This window comes from Solanum lycopersicum, chromosome 9 (genome assembly GCF_036512215.1).
Source record: "Solanum lycopersicum chromosome 9, SLM_r2.1".
NCBI lineage: Eukaryota > Viridiplantae > Streptophyta > Magnoliopsida > Solanales > Solanaceae > Solanum > Solanum lycopersicum.
The window spans coordinates 59,611,158-59,621,860 of record NC_090808.1 but is presented as its reverse complement, the minus strand read 5'-3'; positions in this window follow the sequence as shown (position 1 = coordinate 59,621,860).

The window sequence follows — 10,703 nt, the reverse complement described above, 5'->3', positions numbered from 1 at the left end:
CCAACGAGCGTCTGATTTAACGTCGCAGTATGACTGAAGACACTTGATTACTCAACCTTCGTGTAGATGGTATGTGTCGATCACTTCATTTGTCGATTCAGTATGCCCAAAATAGAGTTTTATTCGTTCTCCATTCACCTTAAACCGCACTCCCTCCTTGGTTTCTAACTCAACTGCTCCATGAGGGAATAATTGGGTAATCAAGTAAGGGCCAGTCCATTTGGACTTGAGCTTTCCTGGAAGCCAACGCAACCTAGAATTGTCTAAAAGCACCAAATCCCCAACCATAAACTCTCGTTTTTCACTTTTTAGGTCATTATACTTCTTCATATTTTCTTTGTAGGATATAGCAGATACCGATTGGAGCTCACTACTCTGCCTCATGGACCTACAAATGTTGAAGGTCACTTCTTCATTGTTCAACTGAAATTTCATCTGTCCCTTTTCCTTATAAACTAAGGCTCTACTCGTAGCAAGGAATGGCCTCCCAAGAATAATAGGCGCTTCAAAATCGACTTCACAATCAAGAATAACAAAATCTGCCAAAAATATGAACGACTCCACTTTTACTAGCACGTGGTGGAGTATCCCTATAGGCCTTTCCACTGTTCGATCGGTCATCAGTAGCCGCATGGCAGTGGGCTTTGGGTTACCCAAACCCAACTTCTTGTAAATCGAGGGGGGCATGAGATTTATGCTTGCCCCCAGATCACATAATGCTTTCGCAAAATGTAATGTACCGACTATACAAGGAATAGTGAACGCACCCGGATCTTCTTTCTTTTGTACAAGAGATCTTGTAGCAATAACACTACAATGCTTCATTCTATCATCACCCTCGAAAGTGACCGATCTTTTGTTTGTAACCAGATCTTTCATAAACTTGGCATAACCGGGCATTTGTTCTAGAGCTTCTACCAAAGGGACATTGATAGAGATCTGCTTCAACATTGTTATAAAACGCTGGTATTTACCATCCTCGGTCTTTTTTACTAATCTCTGAGGAAAGAGGGGGTCTAGGCATGGGAATTACCTTTATAGGCACTTCAGCATCTTTTCTAGTGTTATATTCTACTTCACCACCACCCTCTGTCACCTTATCATTATCTTTTATCACCTTTTTCTCCTTAGACGACATAGGTGGGTCAATGAACTTCTTACCACCCCGAGTAGTGATTGTCATACAGTGTCCGTCATTTTTCAGATTTTGGACAGTGTTGCTAGGAAGAGTGGCCGGTTACCGTGTGTTCACAGTAGTAGATAATCGGGCTATTTGCAAATCAATCTGCTTAATTGATATTGCGTGTGTATCGAATTTCTGCCCAATACCCGCTAAATCACTCCTTAACTTTTTAATGTGCTCATCATTAGAATCGAACCTCCTCATCATTTTGTGCAACATATCCTCAACTCGCGCGATACTATCTCCACCATCCCTAGGAGTAGCTTCACGATTTTGAGGAGGGATATAGGTCCCATTCCTATCATTTATGTTACCATAGTTACCCTTGTTGAACTTGTTGTCGCGGTTGTAGTTTCCATCTCGAACATAATGACCCTCACGATTATAGTTACCATAGATTCGACCTTGGTTTCCTTGACCTTGGTAGCAATCTGATTTGAGTCTTGGGCACTCGGTCGGAAACCCCCCGTCTGTTCATTTACCGCATAGGAATTCTCCTCATAATAACACTCATCATTTGGTGGTGGTGGTTTAGACAAGTAGTTAACTGCATTTATCTTTTCTGCACCCCCAGTGATATGTTTTAATACTAACCCAAGCTCAGTTTTTCATTTGAGCTATCTCTTCATGAATCTCATCTGTGGCTAGGTTATGAGTGGATTGTAATGCGAAGGTATTTCTCCCAGTATCTGACTTCCTAGTACTCCAAGATTTATTGTTCCGGGAGATATTCTCTAACTTTTTGGCAATCTCAGCATAATGACACTCCCCATAAAAACCACCTGCTATAGTATCCAACACCACTTTATTATTATCATCCTGTCCCCGATAAAAGTATTCCTTCAGTGACTCATCATCTATACGGTGATTGGGGACGCTTCTAAAAAACAAGGTGAAGTTATCCCAAGAACTACTAAGTGACTCACCTGGTAGTGCCACAATGTTGTTCACTCTGTCTTTGTGGTTTAGTTTCTTGGAGACCGGGTAGTAGCGTGCTAAGAAAACGTCCCTTAGTTGGTTCCAAGTGAAAATTAAGTTAAAAGGGAGCTCAGTGCACCAAATAGCAGCCTCAACCGTCAGTGACAGAGGAAAAACTCTTAGCCCTATTACATCCAAGTCCAAGTCAGGCCTCCCTATACAGCTTTTACACATTGCCCTTACCTTAGCTATATGGGCATGTGGATCCTCAGAAGGTAGCCCTGAAAACAAACCTCTGGCAGTGAGCATTTGCATCAGGCTACTAGTTACCACAAAGGTGTGGCTTGGTGGTAGAGGGGGCAAGACAAGTGGCCCATCGGAGTCTGCTATATTGTCATAGCCTCTGAAGTATTCTTGGGGCCGTGGAGCGGGATTTTGTCCCCTCTGTTGGTTTTCACCCGAAGTATCGGGTAACAACTGACCATGAACATCAACCGGAGCTGGGATGTTCTAGTTTGGATCATCATCATTAATACCCAAGTTTCGATTCATGTTGCGTAGTGTACGCACTAATTCGTGATCGTAGGGAAACAAGGGTTCTCTTCCTCTCCGTGTATTTGGCATACAAGAAAGATAGTTCTGCAGGAATGAAAAAAACATGAAACAAAGTAAATTAAGAAAATATTGACTAAAATATAGTAATAAGTTTAATTTAATCTAAAAACTACTTTCCCCGGTAGTGGCGCCAAAATTTGATACGCTCAAACTTACTTCTCAAATAAGAAGTAAAGTGGTCATATCAAGTAAAGAACCTAACTAATGAGGTTAGGATCGTTCCCACGAGGAAAATAGTTCAGACTTAACTTCAATCTATTATTACTATTATTAAGTCAATTATTTCCTTAGAAAACAAAGACAATAAAAGGATTTTTTTATTTCTAAAGAAATGAAAATAACTAGCTAAATTAAAGGAGACAACTAACAGATTCAAATGTTGGAGTTTAATCAATTAATAAAAGTAACTAGGGGTTTACGTGTTTCCCACAGGTTCCTAACTTGATAATTCTAACTATAACAATTCTTTTCTAGTATCTTGCATATAAAGTAATAAGTTATGTATTTCTAAATCCTTGGTCCGGCATCTAGAAAATTTCACTCCGCACCTTGGTCCGGCTACGTGTGTTGCTATACTAACCCTTACCTTTACCTCATATTAAGCATTGTATTCGATATTTGACTAAGTTATTACCTCGTAACAATCAATACTAGCCTATTAAATAGTATACACTAAATCTATGTTGATAATTCTTTTCCTATTATTTACCTCCTTGGTCTGGCAAGTAGAATTAAGGCGAGTTCTAACGTTGGTCATCTGTTAAAAAGACTTCTAAGCGAAAGAACCATCAGTACATGCAAGATAATATTTTAGAATTGTTATTAGTTAGATTTTATCTTATTATTCACCCATGGTTCCCACAACCCTAGTTATGGAGTTTAGTTACCCATAGTCATAATCACAATATTTATATATATGATATAAGAATTCATGCACTTACTTCAATGAGAAAAAATAAAATCCAGAAATTTACTTGATTAATCGACAAAATCACTAACAATCAACTCCAGAGAAAAGTGTTACAATCCAAAGTGTAATAATCAAAATAATCTCCTCACAAAGAATATAACATAAAAGTGTCTAATAACCAAGAGTTTAACCGTATGAGAGTCTAACCCCAAAAATGAGGTTTTTTGAACTATTTATAAAAAAACAAAAACCTAATAAAAAAGGACTCTAATTGTTGGAAATCTGTAAAAACGCGGTTGGGTCAACGGATCTCGCGACGGGTCGTCGTGGTCATGACGGGCCGTCATGGACTCCGTCATCCCATACTTTGCAAATTCTTCTGCTGCTATCTTTTTTACCCTCGACGGCAGGTATGACGGATCGTCACAGGCACAACGGTCTATAGAGGGTCTTTGTTCCATAACACTTAAACTCTTTGGAATTTGGGTACTAGGACTACTTCTCTGATCATCACGATGAACCAGCAGGGACAGACCGTCATGGCTACGACGGTCCGTCACGCACTTTGTAACCCCACACTTGGTCAGACTTCCCCATCTTCCTTCAACAGCTTCACTACGATGCCACCTACGGACCGTCACAGGCACGACAGACCCTCACAAGCTTCGTAGGTGGTACTTTTCTGCATTTCTTGCTCAAAAACTTCCGCGTTCATCTTTAGACAGATTTCCTGCAAATAAAGAGAAACTTATATAAAAATTAATACAAAAAGGCTTTTGGACACACACTAAACTTAAGGAAAAGGCATTAAAAATACCGTGAAACCACGGTATATCATAAGCCTTGTTACAGGAAGAATATCTCACAATCATTCTTTCATAACTATTGAGATCAAACTTCTCAATATCACCTTTTAGGTCACATAACATATGGTATTCACAATTTCAACAGAGAATTCATTTGGAAAATTAAAGATCTTCTTATTCAACCTGAATTATGGCCTTATATGTTTCTTTTTAGCACAAGCATCACAAACTGTTATCTAGAATTTTTATTTTGAGCAGACCATAGACCAAGTCCCTTGACACAAGTTTGTTTGGAGAGAAGAGATCAACTCGCAAAGTCTCATGCCCCATGAAACCATATTCTCACCTTGAGTATCAAAGGAAGTGAGACTGTTGTAACAAGCAGTGTTTAGATCAATAATACATGCTCTTACATCTCCTTCTTGTTAGCATAATCATCCGAGAAATCAAGTTGTGACCACCCATTTATCTCATAAGAACTTAACTCAACTTAGTTCATAACAAATCTATGAAACACTTGAAAGATTGTACGCGTACATAGTACACATCCTTAATGGTATGTTCCATAGATTTTCTAATCACGCATGCACCAAGAATATACACTTTTTTGCCATCGCAAAATAAGACACCTCCATCTTGAAGTGACTTGAGAGAGGAAGTTTTCAGTCTTCCCAGTCAAGTGCTTTGAGCATCCACTATTCATGAACTTACACGGACTGTTATTACTTTCTCTAACCTGCATACCTTATCACTTGTGAGCCTTGGGAACGCACTTTAGTGGGAGTTCCCAGTAACCAGATAATGGAGTGATAAAGGATTTAATTGTCCATAGAGGAAGATTGATTTTCTTCAACTTAGGACCAGATGCACAACCAGGTCCCTTTTTCTGCCTGTTCTTCTATTGAGAATAGTTTGAGAAACTTACTTGAGATCTCTTCCAAGCTGGACACTCTTTCTTCAATTGACCATCTCGTCGCAATGCAAACATAGTAGATTATCAACAACAACATTTTTTTGTGTGAGGATTGTATGGGTAATATGTCTTATCACAACCCAACCCTCTTATATTATTGTTACCCTTACTAATAACATTCATAAGCATTTTGTAGGAAGTGTTCCATTTGAGGGATTTGTTCAATTCCTCTATTATACGGACCAGGTCCCTCTCCATCACAAGATTTCTAATGAAAGTCAAGTTCATATTCAATTCAGCGCTGTGTAACTTATTTTCAAGCTCCAGCTGCAAGTTGCTCGCCTCGTTCTTTCTCTTAGAAGTTGTAGTAATCACCTTTTTTATCTTACTTAGTTCTAGATTTTCAGCTTCTAGAACTATCAATTGTTCTTCCACAACAGACATTTGATCCACCACGACTACCTTTTCTTCATGAAGGATATCTAGGTTGTTATTCATCAAATCATTTTCAGTTTTAAACTCAATGATAGAGTCAATCAACACAGCGGCTAGATTCCTCAACCTTTTATCATTGAAGACACTCAAGTTTTGTTTAAGATCAAGGAGAGTTACCTTTTCTTCATCATCCTCGTCATCAGATTTCGCCATGAATGTGAACATGCCATCAAACACATTTTCATCGTCTTTAACAGCTTGCCTAGATACACCTACAGGACATTCTGATTCATTTGACTCAATTGAGGAGTCTCCCCAAACATCAAAAGCTTTCTTCATAATGTAGCCAGCTGCAACTTTTCTTGTTTGTTTTTATCAGGAACTGGGTCCCTTTTTCTGCCTTTCTCTCCTCCAGGTCTTTGATAATTTTTTACTTCAACCTTATGCATGGGGAAATCTCTGGTGAAATGCCCTAAATCTTTGCACTTGTGGCACTGCTGGTTTGCATTTGCAACTCTATTTGAGTTTTCTACCTTTCGTAAACCTCTATCTTTCCTTTCCCATTTTTGAAACCTTCTCGTGAGGCATGTCATGTCCTTATATTCATCAAAAATTTTACCAGATATCATCTTGATAGCTAGAGAATTCTTTTTTTTCAACTCCTTCTTTGATACTTCTTGATTTCCGTTGAGTGGAGCAACCATCTTTTCATATGAATCTCACTTGGTGTTAACCATCTAGAGAGAACCTCCTCTGATACCAATTGTTGGAATGAGTTCTTCCACTATCAGTCAACGGACAACACAACACATGCAGTTTACGTGGAAATCTCCTTACTCAAGAGAGTAAAATCATAACCTGTTGCACAGGATTTTCAACTGTCTTCACTAATCTTCACAAGAAAAAGTGAAACCTAGTTACAACAATGTGAGAAAAATTTATTAATCTCACGACCAAGCAACAACCCTATTGCTTGAAGAGCCTAAGCAGATGACACTCTACCCACTAAGTTATCACCACTAGACAATTTAGGATTCAACTAAGCAACACGCAAGTTGCCCACTAAATTACCACGTTTCGGATGACTTAGGATTTGACTAAGCGGATACCACACCTCCCACTAAACCATCTAAATCTAGATGACTTAGAATTTTACTAAGCAACAAAACAATGTTGCCCACTAAATCAGTTAACCCTAATTGATTTAGACTTTTACAAACACGAAACAAATATTTGAATCCTTTATATATTAGGAACAAATTTACAATGTAAGCATGGAAGATATAATCCTAACACAACTAAGTAGCTTGCAACTCTATCAGGTCCCTGTTGCTCTTAGGATGATCCTTCTTGAAGATGGCCTTTGCTTTTTGAGCTTTAGAATTTTCTGAAATCCAAAACTTTATTTGTCAAAACTTATGTTTGTATTGTTAGAGAAGAGACTATATCAAAGTGGATACAAACCATTGGGACGAGTCTATTGGTTGAGAGTGTGCTGTTATTAAAAGTTGTGCACCAACCACATCCGAATTGACAGTTTTTTGGCAGCTGTCTTTTTGTCCTTTTCTCATATGCAGACTTTCCGGGACCACGTCCCTTGCTACGTTCTTAGAGAGTTCCAAAATAGACTTATTGGCTGACTTTTTCCTTTGAATGAATGACTTTAACATGGTGTTTGTCATGTTGAAAATATCAACCATAAATAGTTATTAACTGTTGGACAAACAACCTCTTTCATTCTGATTAGTCCAGTACACTGGCGTCTCACCTACCATTGACAGGACAACTTTACAGCTGTACACCATTATGTATCAGATGGAGAGAGCTCTGCCAGTGACCAGGTCCCTGCATTTGTGAGCCACTGAAACAAACAATCTCGTCAACTCTTCTTATTGGTGCAATATCTGCACTTTCACCTTCCATCTGACATGACAACTTTACAGTTGTACCCTAGGATGAATACGGACGATAGCACTCTCCTAAGGACCGAGTCCCTATATTTGTGAGGATCATAAAAAAAACCTAGAATATAAGATTTATCTACCCAACCTCACATAAGATAGTAACATTTTTTCTTAATTGAATCATTTTGTTCGTGTAATAATAATTTTAGTATTGTTTAATTGAACAAACAGTAGCTTGCATTTGAATTATTCATGTCTTAGGTGTTTGTGTCTATCGAGATACGTATATCCTTAAAAAATTATTTTTCTCATACCAAAAAAATAGAAAACCTGAAGCAAATCAAGAATAACCAAACCAATGATTATGTTTTTTGTTTGGTTTGATTTTAGAAATTTAAAAAGCCGACTAGATTGATTTGATTCTGATTTTATTTTATCCAATAATTAATTCAAACCAAACCATGAATACCCCTAGAAATCACTATTATTGTTATTGTTGTAATTTGTTTTCTAGCTGTCATTTTTATGATGTATTGATTTGTATTAGCTGTTATTTGATAATGAAATGACATAACAAAGGCATTAGCTTCAATAATTGACTATATTTGCTTCAGAAGAACCTCTTCACACAAATTTGAATATCAACTTAACAATGAAATTTAATAGTTGGGATCAAGTCATTAGTCTTCACAATAACAACTTAACAAAGGCAATAATTGATTGTATTAGGCATTCAAACACAAATTCATAAACAAAAACAAAATCTTCGTAACAATAAGGTAGAACCAAAATAGTTTGGATGACTATAATAAGCTAAAAATGTCAATTGAAATCGAGTCATAAGTTTAACAAAGAGTAATCTAATGTGTGCATTGAGCACTTGGTGTAACATGTGTGTCTATTATAGATTGAGTGCTTCTGTAAATCTCCTCTCGTAGCTCTGTTTGAGTAACTGTAGTTCTTTCCTTCCACCTTAGTCCATTGGTTTGTAACCAAGACTAATATTGGTAGGAGTTGAATTTGTAAATGTATCACTATGCAACACTTTATCGGTATTTTTAGACCGAGAAAATGATTTAAAAAATCTCCACTAAAAGATGATTTGATGTCAATTAAATATGTTCAAATGATATAATAAATATTCTCTCAATTACACTGCCACTTGATCCAAATAAGACATCATAATTAATTGTTTTTGCATTTTTTTTATCTTGATCTCTTATATTCAGGAATCACACCACTTCTCAAAGTTTTGTTACTATTTCTTGATAGGCCAAGTGCACTAGAAATTGATTGTTTAGTATCTAATGGAGTTGTGTTCGGTATAACACAACACTAATTGGACGTCTACCATATATTTAAGTAGCCTTACACCACTTGATATAGCACTAGTAAGCCTTTCATCAATTGTTGAAGTTGTTGTAAGCCTTAAACCTACTATGGTAGATGTCACACTTGGACCTGCATTAGTACTTGATTGACTTTCAGTTGCAACATTTGTAAAATCAGATGTAGTGAATGTTTTTATCACTTCAACAAGTTTCATTAGTTAAGGATCCAACATATTTTTTCAAACATATTTAAAAGTCAAAGGTACAACTAGAAAGAATGAAATCCAGTCACAGAAAGACACTTACACCCAAATTATCAAAGTTGAGTATTCTTTCTTGTTACGTTCAAAAGTCTTACATAAAATATTTTATTTGTCTTCCTTTCATTATAGCCTTTTCAAACTTCTTAATAGGTTCATCATTATCTTTTCTCCTATTTTTATTCGATCTTTCTGGTATGATAATAATTTTAAATGGTTGGTCTTGGGCTTTTCTACTACATTTTTGTGTTTGTTATAGGTTGAATAAACATATAATATGCTTTCAAGTATATTTCTTTCTCATACCAATGATAAACAAATGACTCAGCAATTCAATCCTTATAGTGAATTTATGTTAGTTCATGGGTACCAGAAATTTTCTTAATTGTCATGATCTACAACTACACACCTCTCTTTTAGCTCAACAACATGTTTATATAGTGGAGCATGAATCTCAAATTCGAAATCACCATTAAACTTGATCTCAAATTATCTATAATTTTAGCATTTCATCTAAGAACTTTCATAACCATTGGTGATATATCAAAAAACAATTACTTTTTTTTAGAAAATTATTACATTTGATTCACTATTTTCATGATTTTGACTCTTAATTCCTCTAACATAGAGATGATTGATTTGATCTTGCACTCAAAATTCAACGATTGAAAGTCTTACACATGTTGTTTTTAACCACATCACACTAACTCTTTTCTTTAAAAAATGCTCTAGATCATGATTTTTTGTAATACTTCAACATATATTTCACAATGTCTTGTCCTATACATGTAAAGCACTTTAAATGATGTCCTGTAATATGGCAAAAAAAAATTATCCTTTTTTCACTCAACCATTCTTTCTTTCCGTTTGTCTGTATATCCATAGCACACCATCTAATTGCAATATTTGAAAATAATTCAATAAGTGCTACTTGAAAATGGATGTCAAATAAAGAACATTAGACATACAAAATTGTTAAATATCTATTATTATAGAAAGTTGAAAAATAAATTTAACAAATAATTTAGTAGTATCTTCGACATATCATATTTCAATATTAGTCCTTAACCTTCAGTTTCTGTAAGCTCCAAATCATGTTTGATGCACTTGAGAAACGAAGGTCGTGTGTCCTTAGTCTCTTTATCAACTACTGCTCATACTATACGATATATCTGATTATTTTCATCTTTGAAAATGCAAGATAACAGTGCATACACTCTTAAGAAATACACCATCTAAATTAATTCTTCTACACAATTCTTTTCATCCATTTTTTTAAGAAATCAAGACAAAATACAGATGTCCATAAATAATTCTTTTTCTTGAAATTTGTCTCTTGGATATCCTAATAGATATAGTAATTTTTGAATTTGTGGTATTTAACTCTTCAGCATAGTCATACTCCCTAGAAAATTCCTCTCTAAAAAT